Source organism: Erythrolamprus reginae, chromosome Z (assembly GCF_031021105.1).
Source record: "Erythrolamprus reginae isolate rEryReg1 chromosome Z, rEryReg1.hap1, whole genome shotgun sequence".
NCBI classification, from domain to species: Eukaryota; Metazoa; Chordata; class Lepidosauria; order Squamata; family Dipsadidae; genus Erythrolamprus; species Erythrolamprus reginae.
The window spans coordinates 46,909,994-46,935,731 of record NC_091963.1 but is presented as its reverse complement, the minus strand read 5'-3'; the positions used below and the strand labels follow the sequence as shown (position 1 = coordinate 46,935,731).

General features: G+C 37.6%; 1 protein-coding gene across 1 annotated transcript in view; it reads left to right on the top strand.

Moving 5' to 3' along the window:
* Window positions 1-25,738, top strand: part of JAZF1 (JAZF zinc finger 1) — a 174,391-nt gene that overhangs the window by 31,977 nt on the left and 116,676 nt on the right. The window lies entirely within an intron of this gene.

Sequence of the window (25,738 nt, the reverse complement as noted above, 5' to 3'; positions counted from 1 at the left end):
ACTGATGGGAATGGTAGCAAGTGAGTGGGCCTGGCAAACAAATCATGTTATGGGGGAAATCAATCTTGATTGATCCATACCTCTGGTGTCAGCTGCAGACACCTTTAGGAAAACCTTGCTACCTGTAGAAGAAGTAGGCTGGCAAGGCGAGTCTACGGAGAGGGGCAGTACACAAATCTAATAAATAATAAATAATAATGATAATAATTTGTTGGGGTTGTGAGGCCTGTCACAATTGTCTGAAGGTTAGTAATAGAGCAGCTCCATCCCCACCCTAGCTTAATTTGGAATGGCCAGGGTCTTAATTAGGGCTTATTTTGGGAGGGTAGGTCTTATATTAGGCGCACATGTAAAAATCAAGTTAGGACTTATATTCATAGGTAAGTTCCATATTTTCTGGACTATAAGACACAGTTTTTTGTCACCCTAAGGGGGGGGTGAAAATGTCTATGCATCTTCCTGACTGAATATTGTTCTATGGTATGAATCTCCCGAAAATTCAAGGGTACAAATTTCAGATACACACACACACACTTGAAAGTTATCACAAAAATTCAAAAGAAACAAAGCACCCTTTTTGTATTGCAAAGAGCACTCAGCCCAAAACAACCTGGTAGTCTGTACAATCCCCTTAATCAGTCCTTAAGTACTTAGCTAGCAGCTGTGAAGGAACGTCACAGCCCTCCTTCTTCCACGAAGTGAGACCCCCACACTTTGCTCTGCTTTGGTTTCAAAGTCGTGAAAAATCAACAAAGTCTGGAAACAGCAAGGCATGGTCCTGAAGAAACAACAATCAGATAATCTTCCACAACAGCCAAGCCAGCACGCTGCTATTTATATCAGCAGCTCTAATTACTGGAGCCCCACCCAAACACAGATGACCTCTCTTATCTCTTGTAATATTTCTTCAATTGGTCTCTTCGATGCATGCGTGGGTCTAACACTTCCTCATCCGAATCGACTGAAGATAATAGAGATTGGCTTCTTGGGCTTTGTGCCAAGCCCCCCTCTTCCAAGACTCCCCCACCTTCTTCATCCGAGGAAACTGTACTACCCAACTCTGTCGGCAATAAAACAGGCCTATGACATGTTGATGTTTCACCTGCATCTACACAAGACAAACATGTGACTCTAGGATATTGCAACATTCAGAAATATGTGTCAGTTGCCAAGCATGTGAATTTTGATCGCATGATCATGGTGATGTTGTAATGGTATTTCTGCACAAGATATCAATTATATACTAGCCTTTTTATTGTTTTTTAAGGTTTTATTTCCAAAGTTCTCAGCCCCCACAATCCCTGAAAGCAGCCAACATATAAATTATGTCATTTTAAAATTTAACTTCACTTAATAAAATTATCATTTCTAGTGATATTTTGGTTTCACACAGCAGAGGGCAGTGCAACACATACTGGTTCCAAGAGCAGAAAAGCAGAGGTTTCCAAAATAAAAATTACTGGATTGTAAACAATTTACAGGGGCAGATCTCCAGATTAATCTTAATTCTAATTAACTTAATCTTAATTAATTTAATCTTTTAGAATTTCTATGTTAGATAAATAAAATAAAATTAGAAAAAATCCTGCAAATTAACTTTCACTCTCTTTTACATTACTGTGGCCCCTCTGATATTTACAAATCAAGTTTCTGTCTTATGGCTTGTTTGTATATTATAGTATCTTATACTTGTTTGACAATCCCTTTTCTTCTTATAATTTTCCCCACTAAAAGGCTATCTGTTTGTTATGTGAAAGTTGCACTCTTGTAAAGCAGTTTTCTGTCCTGGACTTTGCTGCTAAGGACCAAGTTCTCATTCTAATGGCAATACAGTCACTTGTTTTGACTTTTTGAAAAAATGAAAGTTGTTTAATATAATTATATATGTCCATCAGTATTCAAAATGTCACACTAATCCTATAAGTGTATTAATAATATAGGGCAGTTTTTTAAAGCATGGAGACTTCATTTACTGCTTTATGCTCTCAGGTTTGTATTAATTTTCCTGGTATTAATAATTTTAACACTTCTAGGATTCCACTGAAAAGTACATTTTGGAAAGGTTGTTGTTTGTCAATTTTGCAATTGAAGTTCAGCCATGTAGAAAGTGCCCACTTTGAGAAAGTCTGATCTAATGCAGTATCCCATTTTGGACAGGATATTTCCCAATAGGAAATTGTTTAGTTTCTAAACAATTCTAAACTCATCTAATCTAAATAATTAGTTCCACAGTTAAATTGTTTTTGGAACCTAAAATTTTGTTTTGCCCTCTTCTATAACTCCACCTCTATCTTTTCTGGAAAAAAACTATTTTATTTCCATTAAAATTGTTCTTTGAGATGAATCAAAGTTCATTAACATGTTCATTTGAAAGCATGAATCCAAATGACACTCTCCTGCCAATTATACTTAATTTATTTCCATGAACTGGCCTAATCCTGTAATAAGTGACTTTTCATGCTACTCCTTGCCTTATTCATAGTTTAGCTCAGGGCTGTCAAACTCCTAACCAATGGGCTAGATGTGTAACATGCTAGCCATGCTCACACTCAGTTTAGCAAAGGGGGCGAAATCCTAATATGTCATCTAAAGCCATCATGACAACATGAGTTTGGCATTCTGGTCTAGCTGGTAGCTTCTAGGCTTCCATTAGTAAAGAAAGAAAGACTATTGTTTTTTTTTTCAACCATGGACTTAATGCATAATACATGTGTTGTGGTTGGCTCTGGCCCAGCTCCTGCCCCAAGGAATGTGGAGGTGGAGGTGGGGAAAACATCCACATGCCACAGGCCTGTTTTGCTCCCGATAGAATCTCCCAACAAAGGCTTCTCTGACGAAGGAAGCATGAGTAGCAGGGAAGGGGGAAGTTTGGCAGACAGCCCAGGAGGAGACCAATCATCCTTATCATCCCTGAACAAGAACTTATGACAGACCCACGCATGCATAGAGTGATGCATAGGAGAGAACAACTGAAGGATTATTACAGGAGATAAGTGAGGCCACCTGTGGTTGGGTAGGGCTGCTGTAATTAGTGCTACAGATAAAAAGAACAGCCTTGTGGAAGTTTATCTGATTCATAGTTTCGTCAAGATCGTGGTTTTGCTGTTTCCCTGTTCAAGACTGTGTGTGGACTTTCTGGACTTTGGAATTTGGACTCAATTTCCCAGTTACTGGGTGAGAAATTGGATTGCATTTAACCTGTGCCTTGTGTGTACCAGAAAATCCCTTTGACATTTAAAAAGGGAGTTTTTTTCTGCTTTTCTGTTGATAAAGACTTTTGGTTTTCTTTCTATCGTGTGGTGTGCATCTTTCTGGACAAATTACCCTGTAATTACGGGCGGTTGGGACACACCGGCAGAACATACATGTATAGTGTTGACCCAGTGGCTGGATGTTGTTAAGAGTCTGGATGGAGAAGAGAGAGGAAGAGTAGATTTCAAATCCTTCCAAGTAACTTCTGATTTGCATATCTAACAATTTGTGATTTTAAATGTATCCTCCCTTTGAGAAGTATTCTGCAATCTGGATGTTCTCTTAGATGCAAGTTCTTGTTTGAAGACAGGTGGCAGGTGTAGCTAAAGGGGCTTTTTTATTTTTATTTATTTATTTATTTTGTCCAATACACAATAATACACAATAAAGGTTATGGAGGATATAGTAGAGAAGATATACAAGATATAGGAGAGACTATAGGACAGGGGACGGAAGACACTCTAGTGCACTTATGTATGCCCCTTTTGCAGAGTTATATATTGTACACCAATTGCAATTATTCCTGGACTGGAAGGTTATTCTCACGTCACGTCACGAAGACGTCCTTCCTGGAATCCATGTTTCGGCCGGCCAGGAAGGACGTCTCTGTGACGTCAAAGCTCCACCCATGGAATTCCCTATTGGGATTCCCCACCTCCGTTTGAACCTCCCGACCGGCTGACAGCTCCGTGGCTCTTTTGCTGACAGCCAGGCAGCAGGGCTTCTCGGCATTCACCTGAACACCGAACCTGGAAGTTCGGCAAAAGTTTGGGTTTGGCGTTCGGGTTCGGGAGGACACCAAGAAGCCCCCCCCCCCTGGATGTTTCAAAAGGCGACAGCTGGGCGGCAGGGCTTCTCAGCGGCCACCCAAACTAGAACCCAAACTTTTGCCAAACTTCCGGGTTCAGCATTCGGGAGAACGTTGAGAAGCGCCCGGCTGTTTCAAATGGTGACAGCCGGGCAGCGGCGCCCAGCGGAGCACCATTTTTGTGTTGTTGTTTTTCTTGCACGCATGAATTGATTTTACATTGTTTCCTATGGGAAACATTGTTTCATCTTACGAACATTTCGCCTTACGAACCTCCTCCGGGAACCAATTAAGTTCGTAAGACGAGGTATTACTGTATTTGAAAGTATTCTTAATTCTAAGAACTTGATTTTTGATATTGGTTTGCTGGTATCGATGCATCATTGATAGTTCAAATAGGCAGGGAAATACACAAGTTTCTCATGTATATCCCTGTTGAAATTTTGTGTGTGTGAAAAGAAAGGCAGTTTCTCATACCCTCTGCTTAGCCATTGTTGATGTGATATGACAGGTACAAGAGCAGTGGTTACAGATGAATGGCTACATTTTGCAAATCTTGGCTGACTGTTCTTTTCTCAGCATATCATAGTATAGTTTTATGGTTAATTTAGACATAATTTAGCATGGTTAATTTAGACCCATTTTCTCAAACTTGGTGTCCTCCAAAATGTGCTGTCTAATTTCCTGAAATCCTTGGTTAGCATCAAGAAAAATATAGATTTCGTTAATCTTGACTTAGGAGGATTAAAAGCAAAATTTGAATAAGTATATTAGGATTTCTGCTTTGGAAAAGTGATCTGGAAATTATCTTGATGTAGCAATCAAATGTATGTTCTTGAAAGGTTTAGCCGTTCTTCTTAAATAGTTTTAAATAACTTCTGGTATCACTTTGAATATTTCAGTAATTCTATAGCAGCCCCAGGGGAGGGCTGCTGGGAATTTGCCGGGGTTAGGGAGAACCAATAATAATAATAATAATAATAATAATAATAATAATAATAATAATAATAGATTTGTATGCCACCCCCCTCCGAGGACTACCTAAAATTCTGTGCAGTTTGCATTACCCCAAAATCCCATTCCTGGCTGGCCTTGCCCATCTTGCTCCACCCCTCTCAGGAGTTTTCACGTGGCCCGTTTTGGATGCAGATAAATGCAGGGTGTGCATGGAGGCTCATGGAGGGCAAAAAGGGGGCTTATCAGATTTTCGGAAATGATGGGAAAGGGACTCTTTCGGCCTCCCGTGTGCCGCCAGGGTGCAAGAGGCTGATTAACCAGGAAAAGAAACCACTTGCTAAAAATTTTGAAGCTCACCCCTGAATAGCCTCAATCATAGCATGTTTTGTTTTATTTATATTTAGAGTTGGGCCAGGAAAGACCTGGTGGATGTTTTTGAACTCTAATGCTCATTAACTCTAGGCATTGTAATGATCCTCTAAGGAAAACTATAGAAGCTACAATCTAACAATTGTAGATTATTTATTTATTTATTTATTTATTTATTTATTTATTTATTTATTTATTTATTTATTTATTTATTTATTTATTTACTTACTTTACTTTACTTTACTTTACTTACTTACTTACTTACTTACTTACTTACTTATTTAAAATGCTGCCCTTCTACTTAGACTCAGGGTGGCTTACAACATGTTAGCAATAGCACTTTTTAACAGAGCCAGCATATTGCCCCCACAATCTGGGTCCTCATTTTACCCACCTCGGAAGGATGGAAGGCTGAGTCAATTTTGTGATGAGATTTGAACCACTGACCTGCAGCTCTAGCAGTCAGCTTTAGTGGCCCGCAATACCGCACTCTACCCACTGTGCCACCTTGGCTCCCTTAAAAATCCTGACTTTGAAAAATACAAGACTCTGATTTAAAATTTGGGCCAAATTATTTTGGGAAAGGTTGAACTTTATTGGCTTTCTAAATATCTGCAGACAGTGGAATTCTGCATCCATTTTTTTCTAACTTTTTGATTCAACTTTTTTCACTAAAAAATTCTACACAGAAAATTGTTATACCGTATGTTGTAGATGATAGAAATACCTGTAATGAATTGTTTCCTAAATATGAGAAGTTATTTCCTTTCCCTATTCATCTCAGAATATGAAGGGCTTCAAACATTAAATCTGCACTTTAAGTTTCACATGGAAACTGATGAACAACAGTAATCCACTAAAGGCAAGCATAATATGATTCTTCTAGCCTGACTTTATGTGTTCTGTGTCTGCTGTAATATATCTGAATGTCATTCAAAGGCAACCATATGGAAACCTTTCAGTTGTTCCATCTGCTTGCTATCAAATTAGACAAAAATGTTTCAATGATTTTCAGTGGGCATCTGAAACATTTACTGGCTTCACTAAACTAACACCAGCTGGCTTGATTTCCCAGAATGCCAAGACCTGAATGTTATTTTGAGAAATCTGAAGTGGTGACCATCAGAGAATGATTAAGCCTTTCACATTTGAAATTAACATTCTAACTTTTAAATATATAAACAGGAGTATATGGATGAGCAGGAGATGCAATGTGATTATTATCTCTTCAGCATAAATTTCCACAAAAAAGCAGGCTGATTTACATATTTTGAAATCATATGCAAAACTGTACTTTTACCTTTCTCATGATCATTAATGCCGCCCCGAGTCTACGGAGAGGGGCGGCATACAAATAATAATAATAATAATAATAATAATAATAATAATAATAATAATAATGAACAAAGCATTGCATGGCCAGTTCTTGGAGAAGATTGAAGGCAAAGTGGGTAAAGAAAAGACCTGCTCATGGCTTACAAGTGGAACACTCAAAAAGGAGACAGAAGGACTAATACTGGCGGCACAAGAACAGGCCATTAGAACAAATGCTGTCAAAGCCAGAATTGAAAAATCAACTGACGATCCAAAGTGCAGACTCTGTAAAGAAACAGATGAAACAATCGATCACATACTCAGATGCTGCAAAAAGATCGCACATACTGACTACAAGCATAGACATGATGCTGTGGCTCAGATGATCCACTGGAACTTGTGCTGGAACTACCATTTACCAATGGCAAAGAACTGGTGGGATCATAAGCCCGAAAAAGTGGTCAAAAATGAGCAAGCAAAACTACTGTGGGACTTCCGATTTCAGACTGACCAAATTCTGAAGCATAACACACCAGACATTGTAATCGTGGATAAAAAGAAAGTATGGATCATTGACATCGCAATCCCAGGAGACAGCAGAATTGAGGAGAAGCAGCTAGAGAAATTAGTGAAATACTAAGATCTAAAAATCGAGCTGCAACGACTCTGGCATAAGCCAGTGAAAGTGGTCCCAGTGGTACTTGGCACGCTGGGCGCAGTACCAAAGGATCTCAGCGGACATTTGAAAACCATCGGAATTGACAAAATCTCCATCTGTCAATTGCAAAAGGCTGCTTTACTGGGATCGGCAAACATAATTCGCCGCTACATCACGCAGTTCTAGGTGCTTGGGAAGCGCCCGACTGGTGATGAAATACGAAATCCAGTATAGTGATCTCGTTTGCTGTGTTGTACTGACATAATAATAATAATAATAATAATAATAATAATAATAATAATAATAATAATAATAATAATAATTGCAGAAACTAAAATATGAACCCAAAAGAGGTAAGCCTAGAAATTTGACAGTACGGCTACCAGATCTAGGATGGGAAAATTGGGCTGGATACACAGAGAGAATATAAATGAACTCTATTCTCTTCTTATAGTTGCCTGAACTTTTGCAGTCTATATCTGCAGCTTTTTAATCTTCTGCTCTGTGTGCCTGCTAAGAACAATAACATTGAAAATCTCTAAAAAGCAATGGCAGATTTTAGAGAAATGGCAATATTTCAAGTAATTTGTACTTGATTTTGGGAGCTCTGGAAATACTCATTAATGCTCGGTGGTACTAGCAATAATATTTTGCTCTATTGGTCCATAGATGACCCAAAAGAGAGGGACAATACAGAATATTTACTCTTTAGCTTGAATCTGAATGTCTTTAGCTTGAATCTGAATGTCTAAAATACCTTTTATAATATGTTTGTTTTCCATGCTATATTGAACTTCAATTTTATTTCATGCTATATTGAACTTCAATTTTATTTCATGCTATATTGAACTTCAATTTTATTTTATTTTTTTCGAGATTAGAAACTGGTAAAGAGATTTATTAACTGGCTTTTCAAAATGCTATTCCAGAAAGTATAATTTGCTTTTTTTAAATAAATAATTTGACTCTTAATTGTGAATAATCTCTTTTTTCATTTTTTCAAGCCACATTTTGTATTATCAGATCACAAAATTATAGCTGGATTAGACCTAAGGCCTGACCAGTCCGTGGGCACCACCATTTTGTTTTTTGCTTCTGTGCATGCACAGAAGCCGGGTTTTTGGTACTGTGCCATGAGCGTGAATGGCACACAATACATGGACAGCCATGCAGCACAGGAAGAAGTGAACTAGCAGCAAGATAAATTAGAACCCAACATTTAGAGATACATTGTCTTTTATACTATAGATTAAAGATCCATCATGTGTTTTGATAAGATTATATGCAATCAAATGTGCTTCTCATTACTACCTTAGGTACTTTTCAAACTAAGAGTTTGTGGGTCTTGATTTGTGGAATCAGCTTTTGCAATGCTTTTGCTATAGTTTCATGGATCTGCAAACAATCTGAAATGATCAGGAAAGATGCCAATCCAAGTCTAATGTTGATACCGTGTTTCCCCGAAAGTAAGACAGTGTCTTACTTTCTTTTTACCCCCAAAAGCCACACTACGTCTTACTTTCGGGGTATGTCTTACATTGGAAAAAAATTGAAAGAGTCGCGTTCCCGAAGGCATCTCCCCAGAGTCCAGAAGGGCAGCCGCGGGACAGGAGCCTCGTGAGCCCTTTTCCAAGTTCAACCTCAGGGCTCCAAGCGGCGTGCACGCGTGGAGCCGCAGACGCGTGTCAGGGAAGCGTGTGTCTGGAGGGGAGGAGCCACTCTGCGCAGTTGGGCAGCCAAACCTGCCTGCCGGAAAGGAGGCGGGCGAAGGAGGGTGCATCTCCGGCCGCTCGCCTCGGAGCCGGTCGGCCTCGCTGGCCGCTTGCAGCCAAGCCTTGGCAGGACTTGGTTGCTGGGACGAGCGCCTTCGTTGCAAGCCGCCGCCCGCTCGGCTCGCTTCGGACCAGCGCCGTCCTTTGCTTTGCCAAGCTGGGGAAGAGGCGGTGGCGGCGAGGCGAAGGCGGGGGGCGCGCGGGGAGCTGCCAGAAAGGAGGCGGGCGAAGGAGGGCGCAGCTCCGGCCGCTCGCCTCGGAGCCGGTCGGCCTCGCTGGCCACTTGCAGCCGAGCCTCGGCAGGACTCGGTTGCTGGGACGAGTGCCTTCGCTGCAAGCCACCGCCCGCTCGGCTCGCTTCGGACCAGCGCCGTCCTTCGCTTTGCCAAGCTGGGGAAGAGGCTGTGGCGCCGCGGCGAGGCGAAGGCGAGGGGCGCGCGGGGAGCTTGGAAGCGACGTCATCGGGCTCCCCCCCCGGCAATACCCCCGTGTTTCCCCGAAAGTAAGACATATGTCTTACTTTCGGGGTACGGCTTATATTAGCCGACCCCCCTGAAACCCCCGATACGTCTTACTATCGGGGGTGTCTTACTATCGGGGAAACACGGTAGTAATGCTATTGTATCAGTTTGATAAGTGATGCATAATAACTGCTTTAAAACTTTATGGCTGGAATTGAGACTAAATAATGTGATAACAATAATAATAACCACAGATTTTTATCCTAGATAGATAAATATGCCTAATCCAGTTTGAAAATTTGGCTAATTGTGCGATGAGCCATACTAATTTATCCCTCCCAACCCAAGAGGAAATTTGAAAGAAATTATGCAAAGGGCTATGAACTCTCTGTGTCCATTAGTAAAATAGTTTCAAAATACAGAACAGAAAAGGACTAAACGTAGGGGAAAATGTCACTAAACAAAGATACTTTGAGGAAAGAACAAAAAACGAATGAGACATACTTTATGTATGCCATATGACCGAAGACCTTAGCTTATTTCAAAGAATTTTAGCTTAAAATTGCAAAAGCTATGGCCTACATGCCTTGTTTATTGAATATATATATACTTAGCAGTATTCTTGCACTGTGAAGTGAAATTTTAACATTTATTTTTATACTGTACATAGCAGAAACTTTTTTTTTTTATACAGGCAAGTATTAGTAATGAATAATGAACTCAGCCTTTAGAGCAATTTACTCTAATTTACTTACATATTTGGAATTATTAATTTTAAAAACTCTTTTAGTGGCCTAATTGCATATACTCCATTCACTGACTATTGTTGGTTATCAGTTTCCATTCAGAAAGTCCTAGCAGCTGCCTTTCTATTCAGTTGAGTGTAACTTTTTGCTGACTATATAGGTCACTGGTTCTATACTATCTCTCTTTTCTCTTCTCCAGTATAATTAGCCCCACCAATTGCATTGATTCATAGAAAATCACAAAAAGAATTTGTCTGTAACAATTGGTCATGTGTTGATTTGAACTTTTTATAAAATTAACATAGCTTGGCAGTTTGCAGGGTTCATCTGGCAAACATGCTAATTATAGAGAATCAGTCCCATTTTTTTAAAAAAAAACTGAAATGCATTTGAAGTCCATTATTTAGGTGGCTTATTAAAATGTGATAATTTCCTCAAACCAGTTATATTATAATGAAAGCAAATAGCAGGATGGTCAAATAAAAGGATTCAATGGATTTTTTCTGTTATCATTAAAGTGCTTTGAGCTTCTCTTCTGCTATTGATGTACATATGTAAAGGAGAAAAACATTTTAAATATTCTCATTTTTTAATCTTCAAATTGAATAACCTCATTCGCCTTCCTGTTTTCATCTTGGTTGCCTATATATTTATCTTTTGTGAACAGATCATCTTCTCTGGAAGTACATTACTATTTGCATTCATATAATATTTTTCATATTTAAATCTTCTTAAAGAATGCAAAAATAACTATTCATATGAGATTAGCAATCAAATATGCTTTTCTTTTCAGATTTTTCTTTCTTTTTCAGAACTACTATATACTGTCCAGCTTTTATCCTTCTTTCCTTCATTGAGAACAAATGGTCCAATGAAAATTACAGTCTGATATTATACATTATTACAAATGTATCATTGCTATAGTATTAATATCACAATGATTTCTTTTCCTTTCATAAAAGTTATTAATGGTAAATGACATGGAAGATGAATAATTATACCATATTTTCCAGAGTATAAGATGCGCCTTTTTAACTCCCCAAAGAGGGTAAAAACACCTGTGCATCTTATACATCATCCACCCCCCACACTCTTTGTTCTCTGCCTGCCAGCAATTTACCTGCTTGCAACAAACAGCAACAGAGCCTGATTAGCACAAGCCACTCATTATCTGCCTCCCAGCACTCAGCTGATTGATTGAAGTTGCTAGTAAGCCCACATGCTAAAATGAAAGTGAAACTAAAGCTGCATGGAGGCAAATTGCTGAAGGGATCAGTCTGTCTTGGTTTTTTTCTGCAAGTAGGTAAGTCAATAACTATAATTGCCTATAGAATGTTCAGATTATTAGACTTATTTTTAAAAAACTGCTTTATAATTTAACAAAATGGAGAAGCTTTTTAAAATAAATGCCTGATCTGAAGAGGCCCAGTGCTATTGCATCTTCTTTTAAATAGCAGAGAATACTTCCAGAAAGCCACATCAATTTTAATAGCATCTGTAAAAGTACAATCTGAAATGTAGCAGTGTCCTGTTTCAGCATTCCAATAAGGCAGCTGAGTTAAACCCAAACTTAGTCATACAGTATTTGGAGTAGATCTGTTTAAATAATTGGGAGGAGTTAGGGTAATTACGGTACATTTAAGAAAACTTTCTGGGATTAATATACTGCCATAATGTACATTTATCCAATTCTTTGCTATTTCCATGGGTCAGACACACATGCATAGAAATACATAGCAAACAGTGTATATCAATTGTGTTGTTTACTGGCCAGGCCATACGCTGACCTTGAAAGGCAAGGAGGCATGAAGAACTACCAGAAAGACTCCATGGAAGACCACCAAGCATGGCAGCGCTTCAGGGAAGGGAGTAGGCTGCTACCATCCTTTCTCCACCACCCTGACATGCTTGCCTGCCTTTCACATGGCCTTCCATTTGCCTGCCTTCAGAAGCTGGCCACGGGGATACCGGGAAGGCCATGTGGAATGCAGGGCTGCAGGATGTGGAAAATGATGTAGGGAAGACAGTCTAGGATGGTGGGGGGAGCAGGGACAGTTAGGTTGGCTGTGACTTTGTAGGCTTATCTGGCAGGCAGATCAGGAGTGCAGCGCTCCAGGAAAGCAAGCTGAAGAGCAGAGACTGGGTGGGGCAGGGCAAGTGAGCAGCGACCAGTGGACCAGTTTGGGGGCATGGCCAGCTAGCCATTGTTCTGGTTTCAGGCTAATTCAGATAATAATTGGAATAAATGATTGCTCAATGCATATCTTTGTAAGAAATACAACATCTTCTTTCTTTTTCTCTCATTCATACATCAGCTTTGCAAGCAGTGCTTTCTTTTCTCATCTCCATCTTTAGTAGTTAAGTAAATTATCTTGGTAGTAACATAAAAATATTCCACAAGTCATTCTAAAATTTATGGGCTAATCAGTGCTAGCCAGAGTCATAAAAGCAGGTAATAAATCACACATTTATTAGCTTACGCTCCGGAGTGTGTCGTGGACACATCCATTTTGGGAGGACAAGATTGAACAGAATCAGCTTCTTCTTCCGATCACACCCGGATGTGAGGTAATTTATTAATTAATCCCTCACTCTCTAACTCTGATATCTCCTCCCTCTTCCTTCTATGTGTCTCTGATAGCATCTAAAATGGGGATCAATCCATCTGCCACTTTCCCATTTGATTCATCCTAATTCATGTCTATGTCATTAGTTCCAGGGTCATCACTGACATTGCCATCTATCTCTAAATCAGGTAAATTTACAATCTCTAAATCACCTTCCTCCTCCAAGTCTGAGCATTCCTCAGGCTGAAAGGGAGAATACACAACAGCCATCGCTACTGGTTCTGTGAAGCACCACACCCACTGCTATCGGTACACAGGAAACCATCTGAACTGATAGCATTTCAGCCCTGGTTTTTTTGTACATAAAAGAATAGCAAATTAGTAAGAATAGTTTTAAAATATTATCATAAAAAAATATAAATCTGAATTTTACAAAAATATGGGAAAGTTGGTACAAATGGCTCAAACAGAAAAAATACATGAAAAACCTAAACCTTCTTCCTTTTTTACCCAAACATAATGAAAATATAGAAATACTGCACCATAAATCGATGGAACATAAAACCCTAAAAATGAACTTGTATCTTCCCCAGAAATACTCAAAATGAATACAGTACAATATAGTATACAGATCTAAAGAAAATAAACACACAATTCCACATACTAGACACAAATACCTAATATCAAGTGGCTCAACAGTGATAGTCAACAATATGTTTGACAAATTATGTCTTTACCATTGAAACTGAACGTTTTATATGTTCTAAGCTGATTTGTCTGTCTATTTTTTCTCATTTCTCTTTCTTTTTTTCTTTGTATGTTTTGTTTGTTTTGACTGTTTTTATATGTAGAAATTTAATAAAGATTATTAAAAATATATTATCATAATCCAAGGTGAAAAAAAAAGGTGCAAAATTGTAAAAGGAATTACAATTTATTAGAATAAAAATAATAGCACAAAATTTTAATAGAATTGCCAGTTGGTATCATTTTTTTTCTATGCAGATTAAATAATTATCATGTTTTTTTAATCTATTTCTGAATAACACAGAAGCCATAAGCAGATATTCCTGCAGATTTTTCTCACTCAGCTTGCAGTGAATTTGAAGGCTTGTAAAAACCTTTTTACACATCAACCTCTACTTCTTTTTAAATTTAAAGTGATGGTTTGCCCATTTTCCTTTAGATGCAAATAAATTAAATGTCAATAACTGATTTTAAATATTTGTAAAATTGCATCATTGGATTTTTTTCTCTCTTGATCTTGGCTGGAAGAGGAAGAAAAAATTTGGCAGGCTAATTCATTCTCACAGTAATCCATTGACAGCTTGTAAAACATTTAATAATAAGTCTAAGTAGTTATTTTTTCTATTATTATGTTGCATTATCTGGTCCTTCCATTGTTAGCTTAATGCAAGTCAGGACTTGGAGAGAATCTGTGTGAAGCCATTAGGCAGCGCAGACTGTGTTTGTTTAGTCTAGTCGCACAGAAAACTGTCCATTCTGGCTCTATTCATAGCTTAAGCTTTTGTTTGAAAAATGTATTCTATTTCAAGGGATGCTGTCCACAAATTAAATCCACCCTTAGCTGATTTCATAATGAAATTATCCAAAGTCTTTATTTTTCTTATTGAGCTTAAAACAGAGCTTCCATTGGGTATCGTAATAAGCCAATTAATTAAATTGAAATTGTCTTTCATTGATGTTTGTGATTAAAAGGTGTAGACATAACCGTAAAGTGGAAAAATTAAAGCTCACGTTTGTCTCAAACCCTTGTTACACTTTTTCTAAGATTTTTTTTTAAAAAAAAGGTAAATAGTTATTTAAACATTTGATGCTGCAGATTGATTTTTTTGAGGTAGGCTCAAAAGCTTTGTTTGAGAAGGCAAATAGAAAAATCAATGAAAGAGTCTACTTGGTACAATATAAGATGTCAAATCCAAAGTCAAATGACAGTGTAAACTTTAGCAAATGTTAGAGCAGTGTTCTTAAACTTGCCAACTTTTAAGTATCTGGATGCAAACTCCCCGAAATCCCCAGCTAGCATTCAATTCTCAGAATTGAAGTCTACATGCCTTAATATTTCTAAAATTGAGAAACTTCATAGTAGAGCAAGATTTGATGGCAAATCTTTTTCTGCAGTAAGGTTTTTTAAACTTCATATACATTCAATACAGTATATCTTCAATATATCATTTTTCAAATACAATAAACTAGATCACGTTCCAAGTTTGCTTTATATTGTTTCATCTGTGTCCATCTTTCTTCTCTCCACTTCTCTTTTTCTATCTCATGCGGCTATTCCACCTCTACTACTTCCCTCCTTACCTCCCTCCTTCCACCTCTTACTCCTCCTTCCTACTACTATTTCCTCCTCCTTCCCTCCTTCTTTCTACTCTTTCTCTACTCTCTCCCCTTTCTCTTCTTCCTTCCTACTTTCCACTCACCCTCTAAAGCCTTCCCTAGGTGGATCGTTCTATTACAATTACATGACAGACTAAAATGCTTCTCTAGATCTTACACTTCATAATTATTCCTCTTTTTTTCAAAATCTCCTATCTATTATATTTAAATCTTGATTTTTGGTACATATATTTTAACTCATCCTACCTCCTTATGCCTAGTTTGTCTCCTGGGTCTACCACCAACCAATTCAATTCTTTTCCAGATTAATTGCTATAGTAGGTTATACAGCTAATTGTTGTTTCTTGTGCTTCTTAATTTTAGGCCTCATTGCTTCCTCTCCTCCTTCCCCCCCCCCCAAACATTTCTATACACCCAATAAAAAATCAAAATGTGACTTTCAACTTATCTTGTGATTTCATACTGACAATAATACTATTCTTTTGTATTTTAACTTACATCAGTAACATCAATATCATCATAATTCTTACATTGTGATTTACTCGCATTTATACATTATTCCAATCCTATTTTTATTTATTTATTAGATTTGTATGCCGCCCTTCTCTGAAGACTCGGGGCGGCTATATCATGAAAACTTTATATATAAACACATTGTCTGCTATAAAATAAAAAATTAACAATGTTTTATATCCTAATACTAAAATCTAAAAAAAGAGAGAGAGAAAAGAAAAATATGAATAGTCATCTTATTATTACTCCTTTTATTTGATTGAATTATGCTAAATTCGTGAATCCTTCATATTATAATCTACATATACAACAGTGATAGCTTAAAAATTATACTTTCTTCCATCAGTTAATTCGAAACTTCATTTAGTACAGCCAATCCTTCAACACTTTATTCTTATAATTAAGTCTATCACTCATATATCATGATAATGGCATGGGGGAATTGACATTTTCCCTCCCCCTAGGCTTATAAAATTTATTTATGGTATGCTAGTATGTATGGTTGGTTTCTAAACTGGGGTATTTTTAAATTAACTTAAATATTAGATTTGTTTATATTGTATTATTATTGTTGTGAGCCGCCCCGAGTCTGCGGAGAGGGGCGGCATACAAATCTGATTAAATAAATAAATAAATAAATAAATAAATGTTAGAAAATAACAAGTTAAAAAAAAGAAAGAAAAAGTAAACATTTCCTTTTACATTTGTATTCCCATCTTCTTTTCCTCCAAGTGTGCCTCCTATCACTTACTGCGGCTGCCAGGGAAGCGGGAGTGTGAGAACTGTGGCTGACAGGAGCGAAGGGTTGGAAGCAGCTGGGGTTTCCCTTCTTCCCCACAAGAGGCTTGTTTCCTTTCCAGGCCATTTTCAAGAAAGCAGAGCACAAAATTCAACGTCGTTGCCTACACTACTTGCTTTGCTTTTGAAGGAGGCTCCAAGTGCCACCTGTAGCAGGCATACCATAGGTTCACCATCACAATATTAGTGAGTAAAGAATGCAGTGCTTTGGAACTGGTTCTGAAAAGGAGCTATAGATTGTTTTTGCATTTGCTTCAAGAACGGTGCAAACTATGCTGCAGGAAACAAGAAGAGCTGTTTTAATGAAATTCTTGCAGGTGTCGCATTTTCATTTTTCGAATGTTTGATGCACCTTTTCAGAATCAAATCCAAAATATTGCACAAATCTGATAGAGAGATACTTTTCTGTAAAGCCTTGACCAATTGAGGGTTGGTTTTCATCAGTAGCATATTAATAAAGAAGAATACAAAGTTATTTTTTGCTGTAAGGGATGAACATTACATACTTTAAAACACAATGATAGTTTAAAAAAAGTTTGCTTTGCAGAATAAAACAATACACGCTAAAATGTCAAAATAAATCTCGTATACATACACGTACATACACACACACTGGCAAACATTTTTATGAACTGATGTATACTCTCCAATTGTCCTAAATGCTGCACATATTGTGGAAATCTTGTCATCTTGAAATATATACTCTGCTTGTAGAGAACAAAGTAAATCTCAATCCTTGGAGAGCACAATAATTTATTTTTAAAGTTTATATTCTACCAGCACATGAAATTGCTTATCTCCTCATGGAGTCTTTGAAAAGTGTTTTAAAAGGAAAGAGTTCTTCATTAATAAGATACAAAGCAGAGGGATTTCCTGGAGAGAGAAAAATAACTTCTTCCTGTTGGAAATTTTTAGGCCACTCAAATGTTTGAATTTAAATAAATAAATAAATCAAGAGTAATAGGCAGGAATAGAATTTTTCTTTCTCTTTTTGACATCCTTCCTGCTCTTTCAGTTAAGGAAAACAGATATATAGCTCAATTTGAGTTCATTAATTGCACATGGTGGATGCAATAAGCCACATCTTGCTAGCTGTTGCACACATTTTGAAAATTTTTATCTGAAGAACTGTCCTTTATATGAAATTGTGAGGAGAAATTAGCACAAGAATTAAAATCAGGGCCAAAATGTAAAAAAAAAAGATTTCCCATTCCCTCTTTTCAGATGTAGCTTTCTGTCTGTCAATTGGAACAATATGAATTCTTTCTAAGGATTCTATCTTGACCTTAACTTTTCCACCTTCAGTACAATCACTATGTGAACCGTATTTCCAAGAATAATGACCCATCCCAATCTCACTATTGATATCTGATTTAATAAGAAAATATTTAATCTACAGTTTTATTTCATGTATGAAGAGAATGTCACTTTGGTCTTAAAAGATACAGAAAACTGATGTAAAATCACTCAATGGTAGCAGATGACAGGAAAGAACACTGGAATTTCTGCAGAGTCCCCTAACTAGCATATGATAAAAACATTAGAATATATTTTAAAATACGGTGATTTGAAAAGCATTTGGATGATTTTCTACTTTAAAAGCTGAATAATTAATTTAAATTTATGGTTGGCCAATATTTTCAGATACAGTAGTACCTCTAGATACGAGCTGCTCTACATGCGAGTATTTCAAGATACGAGCCAGGAGGGGAGAGACATTTCTGTTCAACTCCTGAGCTCAAATTCGGGATACGAGCCGAGCGTCCACTAGGTGGCACAAGAATCCTTGCTTTTGGTTATCTCGGAGGGGAAAAACAAAGTCTAAAGCAATTTGTTCCAGATACGAGTTTGCTCGAGATACAAGCTCCCTTCTGGAATGAATTATGCTCGTATCTAGGGGTACTACTGTATTTGCATCATTGTGTGATTTTAGGCAGGGGAATTGGAATGATAAAATTAAAACATATAAAAATATCAGAATTTTACCAAGGTTTCCAAATCACATGCGAAGAGGAAAACAACTTTATTATGTCCTTCTAGTAGTATAATCAAATTATGTAATCTCACCTCAAGAACTACTAAACTGTAAAGTCTTCCTTGACTTCATTCAAGAATGTCAGCTTGTGTGTTCTTAGAATACCAATATTTCAAAAAAGTTAGTGAGTTTTTGTCTAATTTTAAGATTTCTAAAATATGGTTCTTTTTAAAAATATATATATATATATTATTACAAAATGCAAACTAAACATTTGACCATCAGCAGTAATTCAGTTCTTTGTGTTATTCTCATTCTCATCATTACTTTATTCACATTGTACATTTTATTCTTATTTCTTATAACCTTTCAATTGTTTTATTTATTCTGTGTCTGAATGTATATATTTTTACTTTTATCCTTCAATTCCAAAGCCCTTTTTTATTCTCCAACCATTTATAAAATAACTCCCAAATTTCATAGTATTCAGTTTGTTATATCTCTTTAATAGATAAAGCCATTCTATTCATTTCTGCACATTATAATATTTGGCTTATCACATCCTCATCACTAGGAATCTCTCCACTTTTCCAATGTTATGCAAATATAATTTAGCTGCTGTTAATATGTATATAATCATATATACATTAGCTTTTTTATACATTTCCAGTAGCATTCATATTTCTGGTTTCATATCCACATGTTGTTGTGTCATTTATTCCAACCATGTCTTAATTTTTGCCCCATATGTTTTTACTTCTACGCACATCCACCATATATGTTAGTAAAATCCTGATATTTGATAACATTTCTTAAATTTCTCTGATTTATCCTTAAACATTCTTGCCAATCTCGCCAGTGGTAAATGCCTTCTGTAAAACATCTTATACAAATTCTTTTTATATGCAGTTGACATTATTAATTTATAATTTCTATCCTACAACTTCTCCCATTTATCCAATTCTATCGTATGACCAAATTTTTTGCCCATGTTATCGTTGTTGTTTTTACTTGTTCTTCTTCCAATTTTATCCCTAATAAATAACTATGCAATTTTTTAAAAATTAATCTTTCTTCTATTCCTGTTAGGCTTTTATCTAATTTTGTTAATTCTGTGTAAAAGCCCTGTTGTTTAGCATACTTGTCTAGATACTATCTAGATCAGGGGTTCCCAACCACCGGGCCGCGGACCAGTACCGGGCCGCAGGGCATGTTGCACCGGTCCGTGGAGTCAGCAGCTGCTGGCCCTCATGCTGCCACCCCCTCCCTCCAGCGCTTCACCTCCCGCCGGGCAAGAGGCCTCGGGAGGCAGGTTCTGCCGGCCACAGGACGATGGACGGGACAGAGGGGCGGGAAGGACCGGGAGGCTCAAGCCTCTTTTGGCTTCTGCGGCGGGGCGCTTTTGCGTTTTTGGCTGAGGGGAGGCAGGAGGGCCAGCCTGACCCCCTCTCTCCAGCGCTTAGCTCCCGCTGGGCAAGAGGGCTTGGGAGGCAGGTTCTGCCGGCCACAGGGCGATGGCGGGAAAGAGGGGCGGGGAGGACCAGCACCCCCATGCTTAATCCCACCCCCAACCACACCCCTTTCCGCCCCCACCGGGCCATAGAAAAATTGTCTTGCTGAAACTGGTCCCTGGTGGAAAAAACGTTGGGGACCACTGATCTAGATAGTATCTATTTTAAGGGGCATGCATAAGCGCTCCACTGTGCCTACTGTTTTATTATCCTTTTTTATCATTACTTTTTAACTTACATTAAGTTTGTACAAACTACTACTATCCTATACATGTTTGACAAATAAATATGTATACCATGTTATATTAATTTCTTTCTCCCTTAATTCTTTTTTGGTTTTGAATCCCCCTTCTCCATTTAAAATATCTTCGTAACCACATGGGTCTTGTAGGTTCAGTGGAATATTGTGGCTATTGACAATTTCTGAACTATAAAGCCTTCATTCAAAACAGTAATTCTGCTGACTATTCCAGATCAGATTCTTTCTGGTTTAGATCCAAAGCTGGCAAATAAATATAATGAGACATTTTCCTCTGCCAGATACCTTTCAATACTCATCCAATGTATGAGGATATTGTGAGATTAGTTGTAAAGGTTAAAAAACTGTTAATCAGATTAGTTTTAAAGGTTAAACAAACTGTTAATCACATTTCCTCGCATTGCTATTATTATAGAGAAGCTCCAAGGTCAGATTTAATTGAGAACCATATTGCTTTTCTTTCTGTCTCACAGTTTGGAAAGAATTTTGAGGGTGAGATAACCTTGTATTTGTTGGGGAAACTTGGTGTTTTCACATCCTGTGTAAGTTATTGCCAATTATACTTCTGTAGCTATGATAGGGCAAGGATGTCAAGAGCCGTGATTATTTATACAAGAGCTCTTGTTAAACCAGAGCAACAAAATTCATTATGGCATGGAATAAAATCTTTCTTTTCAATCTTCCATTGCAAATTAATATTTCCCTCTTTACCACCTGTTGATCTTCTACTTCACCTTAAAAGTTGTATTCCAAATTACTTCAAATGTATTGAACCTTTCCCTACTAATCAACAATCATAGAATCCCTGCAATATTATTTAGGCTCACAAATACATTTTCCAATCACTCTAGGAATGGAATGGCTTCATATAATTCATATAGAAATTATGACTGTGATGACTTAACCCTTGAATCTCTAATTACTAATTACAAAAGACCTAAGTGCCAAAACCCACTGCAACAACATCGCCAAGAAGCCTTCAAGAGTTGTTAATTTAATATTATGTAGCTTCTGCTCTGGTAATCTCACACTACTTTCCAGAGCTTGCAAAACTTTTGCCAGACCCATCCTAGAATACAGCTCATCTGTTTGGAGCCCATACTGCATCTCAGACATTAACACCCTCGAAAATGTGCAGAGATTCAAGCTCAATATTAACCACTCCAAATGTGACTGTAAAAAATACAACTTTAGTAATAGAGTTGTTAAAGCATGGAACTCATAACCGGACTCTGTAGTATCCCCTAACCCATAACATTTTGCCCTTAGACTGTCCATGATTGACCTCTCCAGATTCCTAAGAGGTCAGTAAGGGGCATGCATAAGTGCACTTCCCACCCCTGTCTTGTTTTGTCTCCCATATTTATTTATTTATTTATTTATTTATTTATTTATTTATTTATTTATTTATTTATTTATTTATTTATTTATTTATTTATTTATTTATTTATTTATTAATCAGATTTGTATGCCGCCCCTCTCCGCAGACTCGGGGCAGGTAACAACAATAAAAAGACAATGTAAACAAATCTAATATTAAAAATAATCTAAAAAAACCCAATTTAAAGAACCAATCATACATACAAAAATACCATGTATAAATTATATAAGCCTAGGGGGAAGGGAAAATTTCAATTCCCCCATGCCTGACAACAGAGGTGGGTTTTGAGGAGCTTACGAAAGGCAAGGAGGGTGGGGGCAACTCTGATATCCGGGGGGAGTTGGTTCCAGAGGGTCGGGCCCACCACAGAGAAGGCTCTTCCCCTGGGCCCCCACTGGTCGCTGGGATTCATGCGGCAGAAGGCGGTCCCGGAGATATTCTGGTCCGATGCCATGAAGGGCTTTATAGGTCATAACCAACACTTTGAATTGTGACCGGAAACTGATCGGCAACCAATGCATACTGCGGAGTGTTGAAGTAACATGGGCAAATTTAGGAAAGCCCATGATAGCTCTCGCAGCTGCATTCTGCACAATCTGAAGTTTCCGAACACTTTTCAAAGGTAGCCCCATGTAGAGAGCATTACAGTAGTCGAGCCTCGAGGTGATGAGGGCATGAGTGACTGTGAGCAGTGAGTCCTGGTCCAGGTAGGGTCACAACTGGTGCACCAGGCGAACCTGGGCAAACGTCCCCCTCGCTGAAAGATGGTTCTCTAATGTAAGCTGTGGATCAAGAGGACGCCCAAGTTGCGGACTCTCTCTGAGGGGGTCAATAGTTCCCCCCAGGGTTATGGACGTACAGATGGAATTGTACTTGGGAGGCAGAACCCACAGCCACTCCGTCTTATCCGGGTTGAGTTTGAGTCTGTTGACACCCATCCAGACCCCAACAGCCTCCAGACACCGGCACATCACTTCCACCGCTTCACTGACTGGACAAGATATATCCCATATATCTTCTCTTATATCCCTATATCTTTCTTCTGTTCTCTCATTGATTTATTTTATCCTATATTCTCTCTTCTATTCTTTCTCTAATTCTGTTTCCTCGAAGGCGTCCTCTATTACCTTCATTGTGTATTATTGTGTATTGGACAAAATAAATAAATAAAATAAAATATGAATCTCACAAAATACAAGGCCTGCACCTTCCCATTTATCTCACAATACCCAAATACTTTCCCTGCCAGTTTACTGATCTACAATTGACCTGTACTTGGAAATGTGTAAGCACAGAGGTTGTCAAATCAATTTTGTAACGTTGTATCAGTCTCATTCCTGGAGCTTAGAACTGTAAAATGTATCCAATGTCGACATATCTAAAGAACTTTTATCAATACAAATTTGCAGAAAAAATAATGATATATTACTTAACCACATATGACCATTTGATCATATTTCAATTTCTTAATTTATTGGATAGTGCATATCTTTAATTTAATAACTGAAAAGCACATTATTTTTGTACAACAGCTCTTGTTTTCATTGTTGCTGTTAAAGATTACCAGTTCATGAGCATGCTAATTATTAGGAATCTTCTTTCCCTCATGTTTGAGGGAAAGAATATTTGTAGGAAGCCTACTTTCTCCTTTTTCCCAGAAATTAGTAGAGATCTAGTATATTTTCAGTTTGAGGAACTAAATTACAGTTTAACTCTGAGGAAGGAAAGACATAAATACAGTACTTTAAATGTACAGTGGTACCTCTACTTAAGAACTTAATTCGTTCCATGACCAGGTTCTTAAGTAGAAATGTTCTTAAGTAGAAGCAATTTTCCCATAGGAATCAATGTAAAAGCAAATAATGCGTGCAAATGCATTAATAAAGAAATAAAAGCTCGGAATTTGGGTAGGAGGAGAAGGAGGAAGAAGAGGAGGAGGACAGTCACTGCCGAAGGAAGAAGGTGAGGTGAGGGGAATAAAAAAAATCCAAAACTTTTTAAGGCTTAAAAAAAAGAGGGACTCTGAGGCAACAAGGAGGAGCACGCGTCTCCCATACACCTGGTGCGAGGCTGCCTCCCATACACTGCGCCAGAGAGGCAGGCTAGAGGGGGGAATCTCCTGCTCTTTTGATTGAAAGGCAGCTGCTGCTGCCTCTTCCTTCCCATGCTGAAGGGCTCCCCTCTCCTCTCACTCACTCGCTTTGTAACCAGCACCTTTCTTTCGTGACTCCTCGGTTTGGCTGAAGCCCAGTTTATCTTGTCCGGGTGAAATGGCCCCTTTTGCCTTTCCACGCCCAAATGTTCCAGGAGGCAACCTTGCACTGGGTGTATGGAAGGCAGCGTGAGGGAGTCACCACAATGAGTCACCACAGTGCCCAGAGAAAGGAAATGCTCCGTTCACTCTGGACTGCCAAAGCCTCCTTAAGCGCCACCAAACGGCTCCTCTGGCAGTCCAGAAAAGCCCAAGATGGCTGGGATTAAAGGGGGAATGGCAGGAAACTGGCCTGGCCTTCATGCCACTCTCAAGTTTCCTGGGAAATTTTCCCGGGCTTGAGTTCTTAAATAGAAAACGGTTCTTAAGTCGAGGCAAAAAAATCTTGAACACCCCATTCTTGTCTAGAAAAATTCTTAAGTAGAGGCATTCTTAAGTAGAAGTACCACTGTTTTTAAATTCTCTGTATGAAAAGCTTAAATATAGTTATAATACCCTTGTAACAAGAGATACTGAACTTCTATTTCCCATTTTTTTCCTTCTGTTGATTGGTAGCATCATATTTCATTAGAAATATACTTTAGATTTGTAGCTCTGTTGGAGCGTATTACTGGCATACATAACTTTTAACATATATCTGCAGTTAGACATGAAGATCACAACATTTCATAAAAAGTACTCATAGATGGTAGAAGACGCTCCAAAGCATTTAATTATTTGTGGAAACATTCTGTTTGCATTAAGCATCCTGTATATTTATTTATTTACTGATGTCCTTTTTACTTAAAATAATTATATATTGCCACTTGTGTAAAGCGTGTCTGGGTGGTTTACAATATCAAAAGGTATTCAATATAATTGAAAATTAAACACAAATTATAAATTGTATAAATGATGTTTAAAAGTATTTAACTAGTATATATCTATATACTGTATAAGGTGTTACTGAAGTTAAAGAAATTCTACTTTAAAATGTTCAGCTTTTGCTATTTGTTACTAATACGGAAGCTTTTATGTGTGAAAATAGCAAGTTAGTTCAGAATTAAATGCTGGATATCAGCTGCTGCATCTAATAAAATCTAAGAAATGTAAAGAAGCAACTTAAAAATTGAAAGGAATCATCTGCAGCTAACATGATTGCTATCATAATAAGAAATGTTTTTGTTTTGGTGTCATTCATACAGATATTACTTACATACATCCGCAGGATGTTTCTTCAAATCATGCATCTTATATTAGTTAATACTAGGATTTTATGATTTGCTTAAGAGGGTTTATGTTGATGGATGAATATAGTGAACATAGTTTAATAGTAATCTGTCTTCCCATTTTTTCATATGTTTTCTGTGAAAAATAGAAATGAAATATTATCCCAAATCCTAAGAATCTTTTTTTTAAGTGAATAAAGTTTCAGGATATTGTTTTTATGTTTTAGATATAATGAAGCAAGTATGGACTATTCTAGGAATAGTCTTGCTAAGCAACAGGAATACATTTTGTTTTGCTATAGCATAAAGTTGACAAAAGTAACATGTGTTCCCACTGTGTTTTGGGATCAAACCTTTCATTAGCCAAACATGGAAATCTTCAGGGATCCTGGACAACAACATTTATCAGAGAGCTCCTGACAGCTTTTTTAGATAAAAATATGCTTTCTGGTAAATATACATAGAGGCATGTATAGAAATGATGAATTTTCTAAGTGGTAAATAATGAACTACAACTGGGTACATATTCTAAGATGACTCGAAAAATAAACCACAACGTCCCCATTCATAGCATAAAGCTATTATTATTATCAATCTGCTATTAAAGGAATCT